The 27,147-nt window shown below is 42.1% G+C and overlaps 1 protein-coding gene and 1 non-coding gene across 2 annotated transcripts in view; both read right to left on the bottom strand.

The window, feature by feature from the left end:
* Positions 1-27,147, bottom strand: part of TMEM132D (transmembrane protein 132D) — an 896,922-nt gene that overhangs the window by 850,612 nt on the left and 19,163 nt on the right. The gene's annotated exons all lie outside the window — the stretch shown is intronic.
* LOC129630449 (U1 spliceosomal RNA) lies at positions 16,312-16,474 on the bottom strand. Its single transcript, XR_008703715.1, has one exon. It is a non-coding gene; the product is annotated as a U1 spliceosomal RNA (small nuclear RNA).

Here is a 27,147-nt window from a genome sequence, read left to right as displayed (position 1 = left end):
TTTCAAAGTAGGCACAAAAATCCTTTTTCATCTGAATTAGGAGCAATTACCTTGCTATGCTTCTTGAGCTCTGCATTTCCCAGTGGAGATTTATGGAAGAAAGAGTTTAATGATGAACTGTTCCACCAATGGGTTTGCAGCACAAGACGAATGTACACACACATCTATATCTATACCCATATATGTCATACCCATACTTAAATCTATATCTAATATAATAAAGACTCTACCTGATCTCAGTCTGAGTTCTTGTCAGGAGCTTCAAAAACCCTTGGAATTTGCCTCAGTGATAACAGGCTTTGTTATTCGCAAGCACAGACATCACTTTGCCAACAAGGTCTGTACAGTCAAGGTTATGGTTTTTCCAGGAGTCATGTATGGATGACAGTCCATGCGGTTGCAGAGTCAGACACGGCTGAGTGACTGAACAACAGCAACAACAATTCACAAGCTTATGCTAATGAGGTGATTTGTGGGTGGACCCTTAGAAAACACCAGTGGAGGAGCTGCCCAAAGCAGAAACAGCAAGCAGGACTAAACTTTCAGCTCACACCTCAATCTCTGGGAGATAAGCAGACCAATGAGTGAATCAGCCAAACCTATGTACTGGATTCCATATAATAACCCTGGACCTTGGGACTTCCCTGGCAGTTCAGTGGTTAAGATTAAGACTCCATGCTTAAACTGCAGGGGGCACAGTTTCGATCCGTGGTTGGGGAAAAAAGATCCCACATGCTGCATGGTGTGGCAAAAAAAATAAAATAAAAACTATACAAAACAAAAAAATCCCAGACCTCTACACTCAGTGGAACTGCCCATGGAGGAACCCATCAATAGCTGAGATCATCTGCCCAGATTCCACAAAGAAAGTTCATCCCAGCTCTGCATCCACCCCCTAGACCTTATCCTGTGCCTCTCTTCCATTTGTCTGTTCTTGAGTCGTGGCCTTTATAATAAGGCAATCATTGGATTGATAAGTACAGTTTTCTGGATGAGTTCTGTGATTCATTCTGAAACCGAGCAGGACCCGGGGCCGGGGGGGCGGGGGCGCTACCAGGCAAGAACACCTTTTTGTCCCCTGCTTCTTGTAGGTAAGACTCCAGCCTCCATGACCTTCCCTGAGTTCCAAAGGGCAGGGTTACTGATCAAGGGAGGAGCTGTCAGGAAACTACCTGAGGCAAGATTAAAGGGACCAGAAAATCTAGCCAAGAATAAGATACTGACCGCCTGACACCCTGCACACAGCCTAATCTTGTCAACAAACCCACCCTGGAACCATTCGGATAAAAGGCCTCATCAAGTCCCCCCAGGTTGGGACACACACTTTTCCAGGGCAGGAGCTTCCTGTGTCCTCCCTGTGCCTGGCAAAGCAATAAAGCTATTATTTTCCACTTCACGCAAAACTCTGTCTCTGAGATTCGATTTGGCACTGGTTTACAGAGGCCATCCTTTAGGCATCAGTTCTAGCAAGTTATGAAACCTAAGCAAACATCATAGGAACCCCCAAATTTGTAGTCTGTTGGAGAAAAGTGCAGGTAGCCTGGGGAGTCTCTCTCGCCTTGCAGCTGGTGTCTGAAATGAGGGAGGGTCTGGTTGGAACTAAGCCCTTAACCTGAGGGTGTTCACTGACTCTGGGGAGTTATTTGAGACTGAATTGAATTGTAGGACATTCAGTCAGAAACATGATCAATAACCACATCTCCTGCCAATGCAGGAGACACAGGCTTAAGCCCTGGGTTAGGAAGATCCCCTGGAGTACTGGCAACTCACTCTAGTATTCTTGACTGGATAATCCCATAGACAGAGGAGCCTGGTGTGCTGCAAACCACAGGGTCACAAAGAGTTGGGCACGACTTAGCAACTGAACAACAGCAACCCCATTTCCAGCCTCCATAGGTCAGGTCCCAAGAACTGGAGGGGAAATGGATGGGTAAAAAATGCAGCATCAAAGCCACATCTGTTGGGTCTACAATCACCACTGAGCTGCCTCCCTTTTTTACCGTCTTGACTCAGACAAAGATAAGGGCTCCCAAAGGCTCAGATTCTTCAGAGCTGCCTAAACACACGCTGCCAAGCTCCTCCCAGCAACTTCCACCGAACACCAACACAAGACCACATTCTAACTGAGGGAGTACTCACCATGGACAGCAGGCTATACACACAGGATAAAATATTGCTCTGCTGATATTGTTAAAGAAACAGACAGCAGAACCTGTTTTAATGCCTGTTCTCTTTTGTCCTGATAGGAAGAACTCTCTCCAAGAAAAAAAATGGGAGTTGAAAGGCTCAAAATCCCTAATCCAGTTTGTACAGGGAGTGGAAAAAGGGAAGACATTTACAGCCCGGGGAACATGAACTTTGTGATCAAGCAGCCTTCTTGATCTCCAAATTGAACAACGCAATCCACCGCGCTACAGCCTCCGCTCAGGGCCCCTAGCTGCAGTATTATCTCCCCAGCATTAGCTGTTCAAAAAGCCTTTATATCTGTCTGCAGGATAACTTAAGAACTTATCTTCCTCCCAGTCTGAAAGCTTTAAAGGTCAAATCTGCTCTGCTCAAGGAAGAAAACAAATACAAAGAAGTTGTTTAGAGGTATGTTGTTCGTGTTATGTGTCCATCTATAAGATAAAACTGTGAAAATTTCACAGCAAATGCCAACGAACAACGAACAGTTCTAAAGCCAAGCAGGACCCTGTTAGGCTCCTGGGCACAAATCTTTTTGTGTCCCCCTTCTCTCCCCGCTGCCCCGGCCCAGCCCTGCTATTTTCTTGTTTGCAGAAAATAAGCTTCATTCAGCCTCCAGGAACTTCCTTCCCCAAGTTCCAACAGACAAGTTCAAACAGTTGCTAATCAAGGATGGGAGGGGATGCAGAGACAAGGGAGAAGCAGTCAAGAAACAATAGTACAGCCTTGGGTCAGGGTCCTGGTTCCTCCTTAAGGGATCAGTTCAGTTCAATTCAGTCGCTCAGTCCTGTCCAACTCTTTGTGACCTCATGGACTGCAGCACGCCAGGCTTCCCTGTCCATCACCAACTCCTGGAGCTTACTCAAACTCATGTCCATTGAGTCGGTGATGCCATCCAACCATCTCATCCTCTGTCATCCCCTTCTTCCACCTTCGATCTTTCCCAGCATCAGGGTCTTTTCAAATGAGTCAGCTTTTCGCATCAGGTGGCCAAAGTATCGGCGTTTCAGCTTCAGCATCAGTCCTTCCAATGAATATTCAGGACTGATTTCCTTTAAGATGGACTGGCTGGATCCCCTTGCAGTCCGAGGGATTCTCAAGAGTCTTGTCTAACACCACAGTTCAAAAGCATCAATTCTTCGGTGCTCAGCTTTCTTTATAGTCCAACTCTCACATCCATACATGACTACTGGAAAAACCATAGCTTTGACTAGATGGACCTTTGTTGACAAAGTAATGTCTCTGCTTTTTAATATGGTGTCTAGGTTGATCATAGTTTTTCTTCCAAGGAGCAAGCGTCTTTCAATTTCATGGCTGCGGTCACCATCTGCAGTGGTTTTGGAGTCCAAAAAAGTAAAGTCTGTCACTGTTTCCCCATCTGTTCACCACAAAGTGATGGGACCAGATGCCATGATCTTAGTTTTCTGAATGTTGAGTTTTAAGCTAACTTTTTCACTCTCCTCTTTCACTTTCATCAAGAGGCTCTTTAGTTCTTCGCTTGCTGCCATCTGCATATCTGAGGTTACTGATGTATCTCCCAGGAATCTTGATTCCAGCTTGTGCTTCATCCAGCGCAGCATTTCACATGATGTACTCTGCATATAAGTTAAATAAGCAGGGTGACAATACACAACCTTGACGTACTCCTTTCCTGATTTGGAACCAGTCTGTTGTTCCATGTCCAGTTCTAACTGTTGCTTTTTGACCTGCATACAGATTTCTCATGGTGGTCTGGTATTCCCATTTCTTGAAGAATTTTCCACAGTTTGTTGTGATCTACACAGTCCAAGACTTTGGCGTAGTCAATAAAGCAGAAGTAGATGTTCCTCTGGAACTCTCTTGCTTTTTTGATGATCTTGTGGATGCTGGCAATTTGATCTCTGGTTCCTCTGCCTTTTCTAAATCCAGCTTGAACATCTAGAAACTCATGGTTAACATACTGTTGAAGCCTGGCTTGGAAAATTTTGAGCATTTCTTTGCTAGCATGTGAGATGAGTGCAATTGTACAGTAGTTTGAAAACTCTTTGGCATTACCTTTCTTTGGGATTGGAATGGAAACTGACCTTTTCCAGTCCTTAAGGGATACACAGAACAGTATCTTTGAGCTATTCTGCAGATACTGAAACCCCTACCAGGTGGAAGTAGTTAATTGTAAGCTGCTCACCAGCACGTAGACCCCAGACCTGTTGGAACCAGAAGGTTGTTGAGGCTGACTCCTGATTACCTCACCACCAACCAATCAGAATAGTGTCCATGAGCTGATCATGCCTTCGTCTTTGAACCATTTATGTAAAACCCCTCACTACCTCATCCAGGGCAGGACACACAGTTTTGAGGGCATCAGCCCACCCTGACCCCCTTTGCCTAGCAAAGTATTAAAGCTATTCTTTTCTACTTTACTGAAACTCTGTCTCCCAGATTTAACTGGGTACAGAGGCTGAATTTCAGCTACAGTTCTTTGTGCACCATTCTCAGATACCTCTATGTCTATAGGGTGTAACTTTAAACACAAGTTTCTGGGTTAAATGCTGAATGGGATATTGACTGTCCATGCTTGCATAGTGCCTTTCAATAAACATCAGAAAGCATACTCCACAGAGGCAAAGGTTTCTTCTTTCAGAACAGAGTAGGCAAGCTCTACTGGGAATACTTAAATCTTCCTCTTGTCGTGTGGGAAGACCCTAAGCCAGTCAGAGCCAGATCTGGCCTCTGATCACTCTATTACAAAAAGAAAGTTGGAGAAACTCTTAAAAATTCTTGTACTACAATTGTTGTAAAGGAGGCAATATTTTGATTGAATAGTTCAGACAGTTATTTTTCCTTTAATTCACTGCATCAGACATGCAACAAAGACTATTTATCTTCAAATTTCTTTGTCTCTCCTTCTAAGATCTGATAGGAGAGGGGCCCTCTGAGCAGATGCACTATTCTGATTGTGATTAACAAAATGGAAAGGAGCCCTGCATGCCAAGAGGGAAAAAAGCTGTTGTGATTGTCATTATCACACCATTTCACTGATTTACTGCAACTCCAATAAGGGCAGAAATGAAGACAATTAAAAGAGAACCAGACTGCTGTCGCCTACTTGATTATAAAAACAAACAATAGGAATTTAAGCTGATTTGTTAAAAGCAGCAGGAAGTTTCAACAAAAGAATTTTTAAAAGCCCGGCTCTTTGCTGAACTATTCCAATGGTGAGACTCTAAACCAATGTGAACCCCTTGCACAAAGAAAGATGTAGCTAGCTCCTTAAGTGGAGAAGGCAATGGCACCCCACTCCAGTACTCTTGCCTGGAAAATCCATGGACGGAGGAGCCTGGTGGGCTGCAGTCCATGGGGTCGCTAGGAGTTGGACTTGACTAAGCGACTTCACTTTCACTTTTCATTTTCATGCTTTGGAGAAGGAAATGGCAACCCACTCCAGTGTTCTTGCCTGGAGAATCCCAGGGACGGGGGAGCCTGGTGGGCTGCCGTCTATGGGGTCGCACAGAGTTGGACACAACTGAAGCAGCTTAGCAGTAGCAGCTCCTTAAGATGCTCTGAACGTGACACTGTTAGTTGTTTAGTCGTGTCCCACTATTTGTGACCCCACGGACTGTAGCGCCCAGGCTTCTCTGTCCATGGGGTTTTCCAGGCAAGAATACTGGAGTGGGTAGCCATTCCCTTCTCCAGGGGATCTTCCTGATCCAGGCATCGAACCCAGGTCTCCTGAACTGCAGGCAGATTCCTTACCATCTGAGCTACTAGGCAAGTACCTTGTTTCAAATCAGCACCTTTACAGACTCAAGGAGCAGATAAATTACAGACAGTCAAATCCACCAACACTTAAACTTCACAAAAGCAGAAACATACCCTTGTTTTCATCTTTGTGGGTAGAAAAAAAAATAAAAAACAGGTTCTTTTTGAGGATAAATTTCATATAATTTGAGAGAGAAAAGTATTCCAGGAACTTAGGAGTTAAGGCGACGGTAAACTTTTTGAAAAATGTAAATTGGATCATGTCTTTCTATTTTTTGAAAACTCCCCAAAAAGGAGCTTGAGGGATACAGCTGAGTATCCTTTGCTGCCCAAATGAAACTACTACAACATGGTTAATCAGATATACTCCAATATAAAATAAAAAGTTTAAAAACTCGCATCGACTGCCCATTGATTTACCCTCTGTGAACTGTTTTCTACCTGCATCTCAGATTGCACTTCCTACTGTTCTCTGTATTGGCTACATACCACCCCCAGCAACCTGTTTACAACAGGGGTCAGAAAATCAGGGCTCTTGGATCAAATTCAGACTGCTGTTTCCATATAGCTGCAAAGTGAAAATGGTCTTCATGTTTTTAAATGGTTCCAAAAAAAGGAGGCGGGGCGGGGGGGGGGTGTGGTGGAGAATATTACCTGGTATATGAAAAAGCATATGAAATTTCAATGCTAGAGATTATAAGTAAACATTTATTGGAACAGAGGCAGGGACATTTTGTATACATAATGTCCGGCTGCTTTCACACATTGCAACAGAGATGGCTAGTTATGACAGAGATCGCGGGGCCCACAAAGTCTCAAAAACATGCTAGTTTGCTGAACCTGGCTTAGCACATCAAGTTTACTCACACTTTAGGGCCTGCCTTCACTAGGACTCTAGGAAGTTCTGGCTCAGTTGGTAAAGAATCCGCCTGCAATGCAGGAGACCCATGTTCAATTTCTGGGTCAGGAAAATCTGCTGGAGAAGGGATAGACTACCTACCCAGTATTCTTGGGCTTCCCTTGTGACTCAGATGGTAAAGAATCCACCTGCAATGTGGAAGACCTGGGTTTGATCCCTGAGTTGGGAAGATCCCCTGGAGAAGGGAAAGGCTACCCACTCCAGTATTCTGGCCTGGAGAATTCCATGGACTGTATAGTCTATGGGGTCTCAGAGTCGGACATGATGAAGTGAATTTCACTTTCTTTCACTTCCAGATATCCTCACAAGGGCCTCGGGTCTTGGCTTAACCAGTTCAGGCGGCCATGACAAAGTGCCATAGATGGGATGGCTTAGAAAGAATATAAATGTATTCCTTACAGTTCTGGAGGTCAAAGTCCAAGTGAGACAGGAAGGGGACTGGGCAGGAACTTTAACTTTTGCCCAAAGACAGTACAAAAACTGATTAGAACCAAATAGATCCAAGACGGTGACTAGCTGACTTCCATTGTAACGTATCAGCAAGATAAATGACACATCCACAGAATCCATGCAGTTCTAAGGGGGACAAAGGGAAAGAGGGCAGTGGCCCAATTCCTGGAAATTCCCACTCCTTCCCCATAACAGCTGGAACATTCCTCCCCCTCATTAGCCTATGAGATTGTGAAAGTGAAAGTCACTCAGTTGTGTCCAACTCTTTGTGACCCCATGGACTATACAGTGCATGGAATTCTCCAGGCCAGAATACTGGAGTGGGTAGCCTTTCCCTTCTCCAGGGAATCTTCCCAACCCAGGGATCGAACCCAGGTCTCCCACATTGCAGGTGGATTCCTTACCAGCTGAGCCACCAGGGAAGCCCCAGCCCATAAAAACTGACAACCCTATACCCTGGGGCCTCTCTTGCCTTCCCAGATGGGCCACACTTCCATCTAGGAGTGTGTTACCTCCTTGAATAAATCTTCTTTCACATTACCATGGCTCACTCTTGAATTCTTACCTGCATGAAGCCAAGAACCTACATTTGGTGGCCATTCCAGGGACTCAGCCATGACCTGGGATGTGATCATCCCCTGGCACTACCCACCCCCCGCCCCCTCTTTCCTGCAACCCAAGATCAGGGCACCAGCATGGTCCATTTTGGGGAAGACACTCTTCCTTCCAAGTTGCAGGGGACCATTCTTTCACTGTATCCTCCATGGTGGAGTGCAAAGGCAGGATGCCAGCCCTCTGTCACTGGTAAAGGCTCTAATCCTATCTTCAAGGGCCCAAGCTTCACAACCTCACCTAATCCTAATCACCTCCCAAAGGCTCCATTTCTTAAGACCATCACATTTGGGGGTAAGGTTTCAAGATAGGAATCTGGGGGACACACAAACATAACAGGTCTCTACTTAAATATCACCTCTATGGGGACGTACCTGACCACCTCATCCACAGACTGGCCCTCCTCACTCTTGACTCACTCTGTATTATTTGCTTCCTAGCATATAGCATTTCTGAAATTACTCGACATGCCACTTTTTTTTATTGTCAGCCTCCTCATTAGAACATAAGCTCCATGCTGGCAGACACTTCTGTCCTGTTCACCACCCTGTACGGGTAGGCACTCATCAAATATTGAATGAATGAACAAACTTATAGCAGAGAAAGCACCAAGATAGCTATTTGGCCTGAACTCCATTCCCAAAGGACTTACTAGGAAAATAAACATTTAATATTTCTTACAAATGAGACCTGAAACGTGCAGTATGTGTTTTTTTAAAATATGTATTCATTTATTCATTTAGTTGCACCAGGTCTTAGCTGCCACTCATGAGATCTTCAGTCTTCATTGTGGCATGTGGGGGTCTTTAGTCTCAGCATGTGGGACCTAGTTCCCTGACCAGGGATCAAACCTAGGCCCTCTGCACTGAAAGCATGGAGTCTTAGCCACTGGACCACGAGGGCAGTCCCCAAGGCACATTATGTTTATATGTATATATGTGAGTGCACCGAGCAGGACCCTGTGGGGCTCCTAAGCATGGAAGCCTTTTAAACAGTTACTAATCAGGGAAGGGAGGGGATGCAGAGACAAAGATTGTCATTCAGTCTCTCAGTCGTGTCTGACTCTTTGCGACCCCATGGACTGCAGCACACCAGGATTTCCTGTCCTTCACTATCTCCCAGAGTTTACTCAGACTGATGTCCACTGAGTGAGTGACGTCATCCAACCATCTCATCCTCGGTCACCCCCTTCTCCTCCTGTCTTCAATCTTTCCCAGCATCAGGGTCTTTTCCAATGAGTTGGCTCTTTGCATCAGGTGGCCAAAGTATTGGAGCTTCAGCATCAGTCCTTCTAATGAGACAAGGGAGGAACAGTCAAGAAACAATAGCGCAGCCTTGGGGCAGGGCCCCGATTCCATGTCAAGGGACACATGTAACAACATCTTTGAGTCCTTTTACAGAGCTAATTCCCCCAACAAATGAAGGATATTAGCATTCTTCATTCCAGAGAGAAGGTCATAATTTGATAGCCTTGGGAACCAGAAAAGTTTATCAGGAGACCACCTGAGGTCAGAATAAAGGGGTGCAGGCCCTGCCCACACACACCCTGATCCTTGTCAGCAACCCCACCCTTGAACCATTGCTGAAGAACTCCTCAACAAATCCTCCCAGGATGGGATACACTTTTGAAAGACAGGAGCCTGCTGTGTCCTCATTGCCTGACAAAGCAATAAAGCTTTTCTTTTCTACTTTACCCATAACTCTCTCTGAGAATCAATTAGGCACCAGTGCACAGAAGCTGAGTTTTCAGCATCAAGAGAACCATTAATTATTAGATGTAAATGTAAATGCATAATAGAATTTGGGCACATCTTTCATTTCTGGTCCTCTTCCATATTCTTCTTAAATGTAATACCAGACTCAAAAACTCATGAAATGATGCTGTCCTGACTCACACTTAGAAACGCCTTGTGCTGCTGCTGCTGCTGCTGCTAAGTCGCATCAGTCGAGTCCGACTCTGTCCGACCCCATAGACGGCAGCCCAACAGGCTCCACCGTCCCTGGGATTCTCCAGGCAAGAACACTGGAGTGGGTTGCCATTTCCTTCTCCAATGAATGAAAGTGAAAAGTGAAAGTGAAGTCGCTCAGTCGTGTCCAACTCTTAGCGACCCCATGGACTCCAGCCCACCAGGCTCCTCCGTCCATGGGATTTTCCAGGCAAGAGTGCTGGAGTAGGGTGCCATTGCCTTCTCCAGAAAGGCCTTGTAGGTTCAAATTAAGACAGTGTTAAGGGACTTCCCTAGTCATCCAGTGGTCAAGACTTTGCCTTCCAATGCAGGAGAAACCAGAAAATAAAGCAGAAGCAGTATTAGAACAAATTCAATAAAGATTTTAACATATATGTAACATATATTTTTTAACATACATATATAAAGACAGTGTTAAAGGGAAGACAGAGGGACATCGAGCAGGCACAGCTCAGAAGAGAGATACTGCCATCCTGACAACTCAAAGGCTTGGAGTGCAGTTCAGGGGTGAAACAGATAACAAAATGAGTGAGACTGGCTTCATGGGGTGTATGAGGCAAACAGAGGTGTGCACGCATCATCAAAAGGAGGAAGCAGCCTTTCAACCTCCACTGAGAGGGGACCATGGCAATACCAGCTCCACCTGGACTTACGACTTTCAAAGTCACCAGAAACCCAACAGCACGTGAATTCTCCCGATTTGAAAATGTTGACGATTTAATTAAGAAAACAACATCTATTGATCCATCACATGTCCATAGGCAATGTCTGACGTATCGGCTGCCATTTTGTCAACTCTGGCCTGGAGATTTCCAAATTAATCAACCTTCCTATATGCACTCATTCATTATTTACCAAGAGCTTTGCAAGTCCTTCTGTAGCTATGCTCTCAGCATTGGTAAGTGGTGTCCCTCATGCTGTACATGAATTTTCAGAACTAAAAGGGCAAGATAAGAGCCCAGAAGTGTTCATTCTATTCCAAATACAACTGTTTGGTGATTTATACTAAGCCCTAAGCATCCTCATCAAATCATTATTTCCAACTCAGCAAGAACTCTCACTTAGAAGTTTGTTTTGAGATTCAGTAGGAAAAACGGCTGGGGATGATGTGATGACTGGCATTTCTCCCAGCTGTCTCCATGACTATGGCTGTACTCCCTCCATGAGTATATCTGTCAGGCCTCTTTTAGCAACAAATGATACAAACTTAAATTAGCTTAAAGGAAAAAAAGAGAGAGATTTTATTAACTTATGTAACTGAACAGTTCTGGAGTCAAGCTGGGGGATTCAGGCATGGCTGGATCAAGCCTCAAGTAACACCATCATGCTTGCCTTCTCTCTGTGTCTTTGTGTTGGCTTCATTCTTGGGCTCTGTGAAGTGGCCCCCAACAGCCCCAGCTCACATCATCCTTACTGCCAGTGCATCCCCACATAATGTGAAATAGGGTAGGACACAACGTTTAAAAGAATGACAAAGCCCAAGGAAGCAACATGAACTGATTAGAACCAAACAAGTCCAAGATGGCAGATGAGTCGATGTCCACTAGACCTTGAGTCTCAGTGTCCTCTCACTGTAGCACATCAGTAAGCTAAATGACACACCCGCAGGCATCATGACAGTTCTAAGGCCAATCATAAAGACTAGAGAGTAGGCTGGATTTAGAAAAGGGAGAGGAACCAGAGAGCAAATTGCCAATATCTGATGGATCATCGATAAAGCAAGAGAATTTCAGAAAAATATCTACTTCTGCTTCACTGACTATGCTAAAGCCTTTGACTGTGTGCATCACAACAAACTATGGAAAATTCTTCAAGAAATGGGAATACCAGACCACCTGACCTGCCTCCTGAGAAATCTGTACGCAGGTCAAGAAGCAACAGTTAGAATCGGACATGGAACAACAGACTGGTTCAAAACTGGGAAAGGAGTACATCAAGGCTGTATATTGTCACTCTACTTATTTAACTTATATGCAGAGTACCTCATGTGAAATGCCGGGCTGGATGAAGCACAAGCTGGAATCAAGATTGCAGGGAGAAATATCAATAACCTCAAATATGCAGGTGACACCATCCTTATGGTATAAAGCAAAGAGGAAGTAAGGAGCCTCTTAATGAAGGTGAAAGAGGAGAGTGAAAAAGCTGGTCTAAAGCTCAACATTAAGAAAATAAAGATCATGGCATCCGGTCCCATCACCTCATGGCAAATAGATGGGGAAACAATGGAAACAGTGACAGACTTTATTTTCTTGGGCTCCAAAATCACTACAGGTGGTGACTGCAGCCATGAAATTAAAAGATGCTTGCTCCTTGGAAGAAAAGCTATGAAAAACCTAGACAACATATTAAAAAGCAGAGACATCGCTTTGCAGACAAAGGTCCATATGGTCAAAGCTATGGTTTTTCCACTAGTCACCTATGGATGTGAGAGTTGGACCATAAAGAAGGCTGAGAGCCAAAGAATTGATGCTTATGAACTATGGTGTTGGAGAAGACTCTTGAGAGTCCTTTGGACTGCAACGAGATCCAATCACACAATCCTAAAGGAAAGCAACCCTGAATATTCATTGGAAGAACCGATGCTGAAGTTGAGGCTCCAATACTTTGGCCACCTGATGCAAAAAGCTGACTCCTTGGAAAAGACCCTGATGTTGGGAAAGATAGAAGGCAGGAGGAGAAAGATATGACAGAGGACGAGATGGTTGGATGGCATCACCGACTCAATGGACATGAGTCTGAGCAAGCTCCAGGAGATGGTGAAGGACAGGGAAGCCCGGCATGCTGCAGTCCATGGGTGGGGTCGCAAAGATTCAGACATGACTGAGCAACTGAACAACAATAACAAAAAGAGTAGGCAGTGGCCCGGTTCCTGAAAATTCTCCCCTCTTCCCAAAATAGTTGGAATAACCCTCCCACTCAGTAGTCTATGAAATTACCCAGCCCATAAAAACTAACCATGCCATAGTTCAAAGCTGTTCCTGTCTTCTCAGATGGCCCACACTCTGTCTGTGGAGTGTGTTTCTCTCTAAATAAATCCATTTCTTACCTATCACTTTGTCTCTCACTGAATTCTTTCTCTGATGAGACATTGATAACCTTAGCTTCATTAAGTCCTGAAACCAGGCATGTGATCTCAGTTAAAAGACCATGGGCTGGGGCTTCCTGGTGACTCAGAGGTAAAGAATCCACCTGCCAATGCAAGAAATGGGTTTGATCCTTGATCTGGAGAGATCCCACATGCTTAGAAGCATCTAGGCCCGTGAGTCACAGCTATTGAGCCTATGCTCTAGATCCAGGGAGCCCCAGCTACTGAGCCCACATGCAGCAGCTACTGAAGCCCACATACCCTTTAGCCCGTGCTCTGCAACAAAAGAAGCTACCACAATGAGAAGCTTGCGCACTGCAACTAGAGAGAAGTCCCCACTTCCTGCAACTAGAGAAAAGCTTGCACAGCAATAAAGACCCAGCACAGCCAAAAATAAATAAATATTTTTCTAAATAGCCAAACTATTAAAAAAAAAAAAAAAAAAGGCCATGGGTTTTGGCTGGGTTTGAGTCCCAAGCACACGGGTTTAAATTCCAATCTGAGATGCACAGTTTCAAATGTGACCTTATCTTTTTCTGATGTTTCCACCAAAAGCTATGAAATGAACCTGTCTCTCCTTTACTGAAATTGAATCAGGTACCAAGCCCCTGCTCAATCACTGTGGTTGGATGGATGGAAGGTGGTGACTGCCTCATTCCGGGTCCATGTACCCACCTCTGGAACAAAGCTCACTCTACGAACTGATACTAGGGATGGAGTTTTGTTGTTCAGTCGCTCAGTAGTGTGACTTTTTGAGATCCCATGGACTGCAGCATGCCAGGCTTCCCTGTCCTTCACTGTCTCCTGGGGCTTGCTCAAACTCATGTCCATTGAGTCAGAGATGCCATCCAACCATCTCATCCTCTGTCATCCCCTTCTCCTCTGCCTTCAATCTTTTCCAGCATCAAGGTCTTTTCTAATGAATCGGCCCTACACATTAGGTGGCCAAAGTATTGGAGCTTCAGTTTCAGCTTCAGGGGATGGGGTGATTTCCCCCAAAAGGAAACCAGATGTTGTTGTAAAAAGTGGAATTAAGACTGGGTGTGCAAGCACACTTTCTGTCCACATCGATAGATATGAACCTCCTGCCCACTCCAGAAAGCAGAGTATCTTTATGAAGAAACAACCTCCTTCTGCCCGTGAACAGGAAGAACAACAGGAAACTACCACTACTGTCCAGAGCTGAGACCAAGTGAAGAAGAATGTTTGCTACGGTGCACACACATTTGCACAAGCACACACGAGTGACACGAATTACAGAGCAATGCTGTGACCTTTCCTCAGCCCCAGCCATTTCCTCCACACGTGTCATTTCCAGGAACCCAGCTGATCAATAGCTGATTCTACATGGCACTTGAGAGCAGAGTGGGGGCATATGCCCCACTGGCTCAGCTAAGAAGCATCCTGAAACACTCAGGACAAATAAGGTCAGGGAGTGTCATTCATCTGCCTCCCACGGTCAGCCTGCAAATAAACAGTGGCTAAACAGCAGGCACCTCTTACTGAAGAACAGCAGCCTAATTCTACCTGTTAACCACACACACACACACACACACACACACACACACAGAGCAATAACCTAAAGCTTCATCCTGCAGTCTCCCCACAGAGCTGTTAGCACTGATGACAATCCATTTCAGAAAGCGGACTCCTGGGTATCTGTGATTTGGCTCAGAAGTAGCTGTTTCTCCTCCAAGCACACCAGAAGTTATTCTAATGTCTTCATATCAACCACTCACTAGAACATACATGCGTGAGGCTGCACTGATTTAGTTTCAACCCCAGAGATGACTGAAGCCTAGAATCTATCTTACAGATGGGGAGTGGCAGTTTCTGTCCCTTTTGTCCTAAGAACTGAGACTCTCAGGATCCCCAAAGCTTAAGCAACAAGACGAATAAGAGATCATCTATATCAAAATGGCTTTACCATCCATTTCAGGAAATTCCCATTCAGGAAGATAAGACTATGAAATAATACATAACCTCATTGTTTGGCTGCAGGAGATTCCTGGAAACTGATTTATGGAAACCATCTATTGCTCATATGGGCAAAGAGGCCCCCTTTCAGAGCAAGAGATGGCTCACTTGGCCTCAAAATTCACTTATAAGATAACTGGGGATCCAGATTCCCCACAAGCCCCTCACTTTGCTATCTACATGATCCCCAAAGTGAAAGAATCACCTTAAGCTACTGGGGCCTGGGCCCTAAAATTCTAAATATCCATCCCTGACCTCCCTTTTCTGGGATACTACTAACAGTCTGGAGAGATGATTTTGGGGTATGGGGTGCCACCCCACGTGGCTTGCAGGATTTTAGCTCCCCAACCAGGAACTGATCCCAGGATCCAGCAGTGAAAGTACCAAGTTCCAACCACTGGACCACCTGGAAATTCCCAAGAAGTGCTTTTTTTAAACTTTATCACAGTAAGTAATAAAGTTTTCTTTGCCTAACTAGGCAGTTATCTAGGAGGTCTTTGGTTGATGAACAGCGGCCACCTCGGGGCATCTCCTTAACTATTGCTGTTCTGTTCTGCCTTGTAGGTGGACTGACCCCTGCAGCTTGCATTCCCAGGCTTCCATGCCAGCTGGCTGTAGGCAGGGCTGGACCAATGAAGGCCACTGGCAGGAGACAGAAGGGTGAAAGAGAGAGAGGCCAGGGCTTCTGTCCCCCTCACACTGGGGTGGCTTCAGAGGAGTCAGTTGCATCTTTTTTACTGGCAGTTCCAGAAGGTAATACTTGCCCTGGAAACAGGACTGAGGGGCCACATCTCCTCCCCTTGTCCCTTCTGCCTGGAGATGGCAGGGGTCCCTGCCATAAGAAATCTCTGAACTCCCTGAGCTTCCCCCAGAATGAAACAAGATGGTGCTGTGAGAGGTGGGATGGAGGCTGGGTGTGCAAACACACTTTCTGTCCATAACAATGGGAGCGAATCTCCTCGCCACTAAGAACGCAGTACATTTGTATGAAGAAACAACCCCCTTCACCGTCGGAAAGAAAGACCAACAGGAAACTACCACTGCTGTCCAGAGCTGAGACTGAATTTTTTTTTCTACTAAACTGATGTCTTCTGCTAAATTCCCCGTGTGGACAATATTTTGACCTGTTTTCTGTTCTCCTGGTTAAACCAAAAGGGATACCTAAAGTAGCTGCACTAGGGAAATGTCATGACATAAATGCCAAACATCAGACTTTGCACCTCATCCCCACGTCACAGCCCCACAGCATTTGAGCCTCAGAATCAAAATTACTGGGAGGCTTTTAGAACTAGACCTTTGTCTGGGCCCAACCACAAATCAAATAAATCAGAATCTCTGCATCTGTTTTTTTTTTCTTTTTTCTTTTTTTTTTTTTTCTCCAGGGGAAAGCGCGAACGCAGTCCCCCACTACCACAAATTATGCAGTCGAGTTTCCCACATTTGGGGAAATCCCAGGGGTCAGCACATCCGGAGTGCAATGGATGCATCTGTTTTTTGGGTTTTTTTTTTTTGTTTTTTTTTTTTAAGTTTTTGCGTAAGAAGCAGAGAATGGGAAAAAGGACTGAGCCCATCCTAACAATAACAACAACAGCAACAGAAAACACTGGATAAACCACCGACTAATAGAGTTTCTGGGATACATCAAAGAGCTGAAGTTGCAGAGAAACCAACTAGCCTGAAATCCAGGAGAAAAAAAGAGGTTCCTTCAAGAAGACAATAGACATTGGTTCACTTGGGCCAAAGATTGGGTAGGAGACACTCAGGGTGCTATGCAAGTAGGTTCTGGTGGAAAAGGTTGACAACTGCATGCCCACATGGGCAGTCTGGGCAAAGAGAAGGAATAAGAAAATGTCTGGATGGAAACATTAGAAATAACATAACAATGAAAACCCCACACAGTCAGACATGAAGAATATCTTCAATGGGTTTAGTCATAAACTAAAAATGGCTAAGAGAAGAGTCAGTGATAGAAGAACAGGTCAAAAGTAGCTACTGAAACAGAAACACTAAGTGAAAAAAGAGAAGAGTGAGAAAACAGAACACCCAGGAGCTCAGGGACAACATGAAAAAGTCTACCACTTGTGTAATTGGAATGGTAAGAGAGAGAGAGAGAAAAGAAGGAATGACTGAAAGCAGAGCACATGCTATTTTCCCAAAATAATGAAAGTTATTAAACCACAGACCAAGAAGCTCAGAGAATCCCAAGCAGGATAAATAAATCCGAAACAGCACATCTTGGGATTTCCCTAGTGGTCCAGTGGCTAAGATTGCACATTCCCAACACAGGAGGCCCAGGTTCAACCTCTGGTCTAGATCCCGCATGCCACAGCTAAGAGTTCACATGCCAACTAAGGATTTTGCACGTTATAATGAAGATCCAAGATTCCACATACCACAACCGAGGCCTGGCACAGCCAAATATGGGAATAAACATAAATAGAGACAGACAGAAACCATCTTGACACATCATATCCAAACTGCTGCAAGAGAAACATAAAGAGAAAGCTTAAAGGGCAACCCAAGAAAAAAAAAGACACATTACATACAGAAGAACAAAAATGAAGATTTCAGTAGACTTCTTGTCAGGCGCTATGTAAGCCAGGAGACAGTGAAGTGACATCATGAAGCAAATATTTTTGGAAATAAAAATAAAGATATTTTCAGAAAAGTAAAAGCCAGGAATGCCTTACCATCAGATCTCTGACAAAAAGATATGTTACAGGATGTTCCTCAGAAAGAAAGAATATGTTACCAGGCAGAAACTTGGATCTACACAAAGAAATGAAGAATTCCAGAAGTTGTTAAAATGTAGGTAGATATAAAATCCATTTTTTTCTTATTTACAATTGCTCTAAAAGATGAGTGCATGTATGAAACAAAAGTAATAACAAGAAAAAGCATAAAAATGCCTGATATCATGACCCATGATAGATACTAAATTCATTTCTTTCCCCATTTCATTTTTTTCTATTAAAGAAAATATGTTAAAAAATAATAACAACAATATACTGTGGGTTTATAGCATGAATAAAAATTTAAAATGACATCAATATAACTAAAAGTGAGAAAGAAAAAAGTGTAAATATACTGTTTAGAGCTTTTTACACTCTATGTGGTGTAATAGTATTTGGAAATTAGTTTTGTGATAAATGAAGAGTCTGTATTCAAAACTCGAGAGCAATCACTGTAATGAGTTTTTTTAAAGGTACAAGTAATAGCTGAATAGTAGAGATAAAACAGAATTATAAATAATGTTTCATTAACTGAAAAACAGTCAAGGGAGGGCACAAGGATCAGAGAGTACATCATAGAACTAGGAAGATGGTAGATTTTAACAGTTAAATAAGAAATTACACATGAAAATTGTCTAAACACACCAATTAAAAAACAGATGGCTGGAGTGGATATAAAGCAACAGCCAGCTAGATGCTGTCTATAAGATACACACTGTAAATACAAAGGTATTCACTGGTTAAAAAATTTAAACCAGGAGAAAGGTAACATGCAAACACTAACCAAAAAAACTGAAGGAGCTACATTAATGAGAAAAAACAGACTTCCAAATAAGCACTAATACAAGGGGAAAAAGTATTATATGCTCATAAAGGAGTCAATTCACTTACAATATGTAACAATCCTAAATGTGTATGCACCTGGCAACAGAACTCTAAAATACATGAAGCAGAAACTCACAATCCTAATAGGAGAAACATAAAAACCCATAAATTTAGTTGGAGAGGTCAACACTCACTATTGGAAGGAGCAGGTAGGCAGAAAATCAGTAAGGATATAAAATATTAGACAATAATATAAATATAACAATCTTTTCAGGAACACACAGAGTAGGTAGCACATAGACCATATTCTGGAAGATAAAAAAAATACTCAAAAACATAAATGAATTAACATGCTACAAACTATATTCTGAGTAAAATAGAATTAAATTTTAAAAAAACTAAGATCATAGCATCAGATCTATCACTTCATGGCAAATAGATGGGGGAAAATGGAAACAGGGATAGACTTTATTTTCTTGGGCTCCAAAATCACTGCGGACAGTGACTTCAGCCATCAAATTAAGACATCTACTCTTTGGAGGAAAAGCTATGACAAATCTAGACAGTATATTAAAAAGCAGAGACATCACTTTGCCTACAAAGGTCTATATAGTTAAAGCTATGGTTTTTCCAGTAATCACATAAAGCTGTGAGAGTTGGACCATAAAGAAGGGTGAGCCCCAAAGAACTGATGGTTTTGAACTGTAGTGCTGGAGAAGATTCTTCAACATCCCTTGGACAACAAAGAGATCCAACCAGTACATTCTAAAGGAAATTAGTCCTGAATATTCATTGGAAGGACTGATGCTGAAGCTGAAACTCCAATACTTTGGCTATCTGATGCAAAGAGCCGACTCACTGGAAAAGACCCTGATACTGGGAAAGACTGAAGGCAGGAGGAGAAAGCGGAAACAGAGAATGAGACGGCTGGATGGCATCACCAACTCAATGGACATGAGTTTGAGAAAACTCCAGGAAAGAGCAAAGAACAGGGTAGCTCGGCGTGCTGTAGTCCGTGGCGGTCACAAAGAGTCAGACACAACTTAGTGAACAAGTCAATAACAGAAAGGTATTCAGAAAATTCTCAAATATTTTAAAAGTAAACAACAAAAAACCTAAACAATATATGAGGCAAACAAGAGGTAACCAGAAAAATTAATTTAAAAAATATAAATTATATGAAAACAAAAGTATAACATAAAAGTTTGAGAAAGAAAGTGAAAGTCTCTCAGCCATGTCCAACTCTTTGCAACCCCATGGAATTCTCAGTCCAGAATACAGTCCAGTATTCTGGCATGGGTAGCCTTTCCCTTCTCCAGGGGATCTTCCCAACCCAGGGACTGAACCCATGTCTCCTGCATTGCAGGCAGATTCTTTACCATCTGAGCCAGGAGGGAAGACAGAGCTAAAACAGTGCCCAGAAGAAAATGGGTAGCAGCAGATGCCTATGTTAGAAAAAAAAAAGTATCTGAGAAACTGATCCAAGCTTCCAGGAGAAGAGACTATATAAGGAGGAGAAAATTAAAGTTGAAGTCACCAAAGGAAATAATAAAGATTACCACATAAATCAATAAACATACTATAGAAAACTTTCATGCACTGGAGAAGGAAATAGCAACCCACTCCAGTGCTCTTGCCTGGAGAATCCAAGGGACGGGGGAGCCTGGTGGACTGCTGTCTATGGGGTCGCAGAGAGTCAGACACGACTGAAGTGACTTAGCAGCAGCAGCAGCAGAAAACAACAGAAAAAAAAAAAAGAAAATTGAAATCTGTTTCTCTGAAAAAACAGATAAAAGTCTTAAACCTCTAGCCAGACTGACCAAGAAAAAAGAGAAAAGAACATACAACTGCAGGAATGAAATAAATGGCATCACTACAAATCGCAAGGCATGAAAAAGGCTAGTAAAGCAACACTGTGAACATTACTTCCACAAATTCAACAATTTAGATAAACCAGACCCATTTGTAAAAAACATAACTACCAAAACTCAATAAGATAATCTCAACAGTTTTAACACTATTATATTGAATCTGCAATTTAAAAGCTTCTTTAAAAAAATCGCTAAGCACAAGCAATTTCATCAGAAAATTTAAACCAAACATTTAAAGAAATAGTAGCACTGAATTTATACAATCTCCTCCAGAAAACAGAACAGGAGGGAATGCTCCACACTTCCTTTTATAAAACTGGTATTACCCCGATACAGAAACTAGACAAAACAGTACTTAAGAGAAAAGTACAGAAAATAACTCAGACACAAAAGCCCCAAACAAAATATCAGCCAAAGAAATACAACAATGCATTAAAAATTATACCATGACTAAATTGGGTTGGTACAAGGAACACGGGGTGATTCGATATTTGAAAAAGCAATGTAATCCACAGTATCATCAGACTAAAAAGTAAAATCAGCTTGTGGCAAGTGATGCAATAAAAGGATTGGACAAAGTTCAACATCCATTTATGATAAAATCTCTCAACAAATTAGGAAGAGAGCAGAAGTTCATCTCAATATTTTGTGAAATTACATATTTCATAACATATATATTCATCTAAAAGAAACCTCCAACATCATAGATAGTGGTGTAAGACTCACTGTCTTTCTCCTAAGACTGGGAAAAGATAAGGACGAAAACTCTCACCACTTTTACTCAACACGAGAAATGGAATATTTCCTGCCATATCTGTAAACAAAGGATGTTACGGTCATCAGCAATTGCAGCCACTATGGCTGGTGAGCTGGCGAGCCCCGAGGAAACTCAGGATGTGAAAACACAGTCTCCAGATAGCTGAGGAAAGATTTCAGTGAACCCAGACCCTTGCATCTTACCATACATAGAAAAGCCCTAAATTCCTTAACTTGAGATATCTGGTTTTCTTTAAGTAACAACAATATTTAGACATTATTGACTACCTGCCCTCTGCTGCAAAACTCTTACATATGCTAACTCCTCCCCTTACCTCCTCAGAGCAGTTTCTCAAAGCTATTTGAAATGCTGTCTCCCACACTGCAGGACTCATTTTGCCCCAAATAAAACTGAACCTGCAACTCTTACCTTGTGGAGTTTTTTTTCAACAAACATCATACTGGCGGTTCTAACTGGTACAAAGGGAAGGGCAAGGGAAGGGAAGGTATATCGATTGAAAAGTGGGCAATAAAAACTATTCACAAATGACATGACTGTCCATAAAGTGTCCCCAAAAGTCTACCAAAAAAAGTTATTAAATGAAATAAGTAGCTTTAGGATATAAGGTCAACATATGAAAACCAACTTTATTCTGTATGTTTGCAATAAAAGTCATATGTTTAAGTTTTAAAAAGAATACTATTCTATTCATGAATAGTACCCCAAACCCTGGAATACTTCGGCATAAATCTAAAACTTTTGTGTGGTATCTGTGTGCTGGAAACTATAAAAGAGTGATGATAAAAAAAATCAAAGAAAGCATAAATAAATTGTTAGATATTTCATGCATTAGAGAGTTCATTACTATTGAAATGAATGTTCTCATTATTATGAAGGTGTGTTTTCTGCACATTCAGTGCAATCCCAACCAAAATCCCACCAGGATCTTTTTTCAGAAATCAAGAAACTAGTTCCAAAATTTATATTGCAAATTGCAAAGAGACTAGAATAGTCAACATGATTAAAAAAAAAAAAAACACAAAGTTAGATGATCCCCATTACCTTATTTCAAGATTTATTATAAAGAATAGTAATCAAGACAGACTGGTACTGGTGAAAGGATAGACACATAAATCAGAGCAATAGACAGACTCCAGAATATGCCTACCATGCATAGTTAAATGATCTTAACAAAAATATATGAAGCCAATTTAAGAGAGCAGTAACAGTCTGTAACAATGAAATACGCTGGATCAATCGGTACATTCATATGTAAAAAGAGAAAACACAACCCATACATTGTACCATTTACAAAAATTAACCCAAAGAATCATAGCCCTCAGTGTAGAACCTAAAACTATTAAATTTATTAGAAAATTAAACAAGAGGAAAGCTTTGTGACCTTTCTTTGGGCAAAGATACCTAAGATATGATGACAAAACCAATTCCATTAAAAAAAAGTAAATTAGTCTTCATCAAAATAAAAAGTCGGGGGGACTTCGCTGGCAGTCTACTGTTTAATTCTCCACACTTCCAATACAGGGGATATGGGTTCTAGTCCTGGTCAGGTAACTAAGACCCCAAATGCCATGGGACTCAGCCAAAAACTTAAAAACACTAAAAAAATTTTTAATAAAAAACTGTTTTAAAGTCTACTCTGCCAAACATCTGTTAAAAGAAATGACATGTTACAGACTAAGAACAATATTTTCAAACCACATATATAAGACATTTATATTCAAGATATACAGACAATTCTCAAGACTGAATAAGATAACCCAAATTAGTTGCCCATTTTAAAACAGAAATGATTAGATCAGATACTTTACAAAGAAAAAAAAAGATATACAGACGGCAAATAAGCCACTAAAAACTGCTCAACATCATTAGTGATTAAGGAAATGAAAATTTAAATTACCAAGAGATATGATTACACGTGTATTACAGTAGCTAAAATTGAATCGCAAGGTGAAAACATCACATGTTGGCAAGGATGAAGAACAGCTGGAACCTTATACAGCTCTGGTGTAAATGCCAAATGGTTCAACCATTCTGCAAAACAGCCTGGCACTATCTTAGAATGTCAAACATGCAGGTTCCACATTTACCCAGTAATCTCATCCCCAGATATTTACCCACAGAGAAACGAAAACATAAATTGACACCAGAACTTGTCCACAACCACTTAAGAGTGGCTTTATTCATGATAGCCAAAACTATTAGCCACTTTGGCATCTGTGCCCTGGAGAACAGATAAACTAACTCTGGTACACCTGTGCCATGGCATACTACTTAGCAGAAATGAACTCCTGACATATCTGTAACAGAGAGGAACAAACCTGCCTCCATATTGGATCTATTCTTACTTTTGTGCTCTGTTACTCTGGCTTAGTCATGCTGGTTCTGCATCCTCTGTCTTGTCAATCAGTGCCTGAAACATACATAATAACCCTTTCTCAAGTCTTTGCCTCCCAGGCTTGACCTTTAAAGGTATAACCTTTTATATGCATATAGAGAAAAGCTGAAGAACAGAAATAACAACTGCCAGTGTTGAAGGTTTAAAGGGACATTGTGACCAGACCTAGATGGGCTGCTGCAAGAACAAAGGATTATCACATTTCTTCAGGGTCTGGCCTTACCAAGAGGTTTGCAACAACCAGCCACACCTCCTCCCCTTTTAGAAAACAAATGTTGGAAAGCAAGTGGAGAAATGGGAACCCTAGTTCACTTTCACTTTTCACTTTCATGCATTGGAGAAGGAAATGGCAACCTACTCCAGTGTTCTTGCCTGGAGAATCCCCGGGACGGGGGAGCCTGGTGGGTTGCTGTCTGTGGGGTCGCACAGAGTCAGACACAACTGAAGCGACTTAGCAGCAGCAGCAGCAGCAGTACACCATCTGTGGAAATTTAAATTGATGCAGCTACATCTGGTCCCATCACTTCATGGGAAATAGATGGGGAAACAGTGGAAACAGTGTCAGACTTTATTTTTGGGGGGTCCAAAATCACTGCAGATGGTGATTGCAGCCATGAAATTAAAAGACGCTTACTCCTTGGAAAGAAAGTTATGACCAGCTTAGATAGCATATTCAAAAGCAGAGACATTACTTTGCCAACAAAGGTCCGTCTAGTCAAGGCTATGGTTTTTCCACTGGTCATGTATGGATGTGAGAGTTGGACTGTGAAGAAAGCTGAGCGCTGAAGAATTGATGCTTTTGAACTGTGGTGTTGGAGAAGACTCTTGAGAGTCCCTTGGACTACAAGGAGATCCAACCAGTCCATTCTAAAGGAGATCAGTCCTGGGTGTTCATTGGAAGGTCTGATGCTAAAGCTGAAACTCCAATATTTTGGCCACCTCATGCGAACAGTTGACTCATTGGAAAAGACCCTGATGGTGGAAGGGATTGGGGGCAGGAGGAGAAGGGGACGACAGAGGATGAGATGGCTGGATGGTATCACCGACTCGATGGACATGCGTTTGGGTGAACTCCGGGAGTTGGTGATGGACAGGGAGGCCTGGAGTGCTGCAATTCATAGGGTCGCAAAGAGATGGACACGACTGAGCGATTGAACTGAACTGAACTGTGGAAAAGAATATGGAGGTTTCTCAAAAATCTAGAGTACTAAAAAGAGATCCAGCAATTCTACTGGGTATGTATCTGAAAAAAACCCAAAAACACTAACTTGAAAAGATACACTAATGTTCAAAGCAACATTATTTACAGTTGCCAAGGTAAGAAAGCAACCTAAGTGTCCGTCAACAGCTGAATGAATACAGATGATGTAGTATATATACAATTGTTGTTGTTTAGTCACTAAGTCATGTCTGACTCTTATGACCCCATAGCCCGCCAGGCTCCTCAGTCCATGGGATTTCCCAGGCAAGAATACTGGAGTGGGTCTCCAGTTCCTTCTCCAAGGTATATTCCTCACCCAGGGATCAAACCCGCTATCTCCTGCCTTGGGAAGCTGATTCTTTACCACTGAGTCACCAGGGAAGCTTCAAATGTATACAATACTCATCCACAAAAAAAGAATGAAAGTTTGCCATTTGCAACAACGTAGATGGGCTTCGTGGAAAAGGAAATGGCAGCAGCAGCAAATAGATTTGGAGGGCATTATGCTAAATGAAATAAGTCAGACAGAGGAAGACAAATACCATAGGACAGCAGTTATATGTGGAATCTTAAAAATACAATAAACCAGAGGATATAACAAAAAAGAAGCAAACTCATAAATAAAGAGAACAAACTAGTGGTTACCAGTGGGGACAGGGAACAGGGCGGGGGCAACACAAAGGCAGAGGAGTGGAAGGTAAAAACTATTAGGTATAAAATAAGCTAAAGGGAAAAAAAATAAAATAAAATAAGCTAAAGGATATATTGTACTACACAGGGAATATAGCCAACATTTTGTAATAACTATAAATGGAGTATAACCTTCAAAAATTTTGAACCATAATACTATATATATATAACATCTAATATTGTATAGCAATTATACTTTAATAAAATATAGTTTATCAAGATTTATTTTATGAAAAACTTTTAAACTTTCAAATTTAAATCTTTTTTTAATTATTTAAAAAGAAGTCTGAGGGCTTCCCTGGTGGTCCAGTGGCTAAGCCTCCACATTGCCAAAGCAGGGGGCCCAGGTTCAATTCCTGGTCAGGGAACTACATTCTGCATGCCACAACTAAGACCTGACACAGCCAAATAAATAAATATTTTTAATTAAATAAAATGCTAACTCAAGTACATCACTCAAAAAAAAAGAAGTGATCTGAATTCTGTCTTGGTAAGCTGGCTCTTTGGAACACAGTGTTTTGGATTTCCTGACTTTCTGAATAAAGTCGCTATACCTTGCTTCCTCTCAATTTATCATCTCACCCTGTGGTGAGCAATAGGAGCTTGGACTTGGTAACATACCCAACAACCTGGAAGAATACGAAATGCACTGAACTAAGTGAAGTAAGTCTAACTCAGAAAGTTACATAAGGTATGGTACCATGTATATAACATTCTGGAAAAAGCAAAATTTTATGGACAGGAAACAGCTCTTGGTTGCTATGGGATGAAGGTGGAGAGAGGGACAAGCTAAACCGTAGGAGAAAACTTGGGGTGGGTGGGTGGGGGATGGAAATGTTCTGCATCTTCACAATCTTAACTGTGGCAATGGCTACAAGACTACATACATTTGTCAACATTTACAAAACTGTATAAACAGGTGAAATGTATGCCCTGCAAACTGGCCTCATATAAGCTGACACCCACTCCACATCTCTTCTCAGGAGATTTCAGTGCAGCCAGATTTCAGAATATGTTTACCTCTTCTCTGCATGGACAGATGACTTTCTCTTGATGTTTTTGTTTCATGGTTCTCAGCCTTGATTTCTCAAAACCCCCAACGCTTGAATGTGACCCAAAGATATTCTGGTTTCCTCAGCCAACAGTGTTGAAAAGGTTGAGAGGCAACTGTAATGTGTAACCCAGGCTGAGATCTACTATTCGAAAGGCAATGGTCTTCCAAGAGGATTGTTCCTCTCTCTCCTGGGAGAAAACTTCTAAAACTATGTAGTCACTGGTACATTTTAGAGAGGGCAATGGCAACCCACTCCAGCATTCTTGCCTGGAGAATCCCCATCGACAGAGGAGCCTGGCATGCTACAGTCCATGGGGTTGCAAAGAGTCGGACATGACTGAGCAACTAAGCTCACACTGGTATATTTAAAAACTGATTTCTAATAGTTTTCATCAGAGTTTCAATAGTTGCTAAGGATAAAGTTTGCAGTGTATTGTAAATCTTGACATTTAAAATGAAACTGTTACATCACTCTTTTAAATGCATCTATTGGAATATAAATAACAGAATGACTCCACACCCACCACCATCCATTTATAAAATCTTTTAAAAATCTTCATTAACAATCAAAATGTTACACTGCTCCTTTTCCCCCTAAACTCACATTTCCATTCTGATTCCTTTACAGAATTTTATCCTAATGTAATATACCTTTTTTAATTCAATTAC

This window comes from Bubalus kerabau, chromosome 16 (assembly GCF_029407905.1).
Source record: "Bubalus kerabau isolate K-KA32 ecotype Philippines breed swamp buffalo chromosome 16, PCC_UOA_SB_1v2, whole genome shotgun sequence".
In the NCBI taxonomy this organism is placed as follows: domain Eukaryota; kingdom Metazoa; phylum Chordata; class Mammalia; order Artiodactyla; family Bovidae; genus Bubalus; species Bubalus kerabau.
Note: the sequence above shows the minus strand (reverse complement) of the source record. Positions and strands in the feature narration are given on the sequence as shown.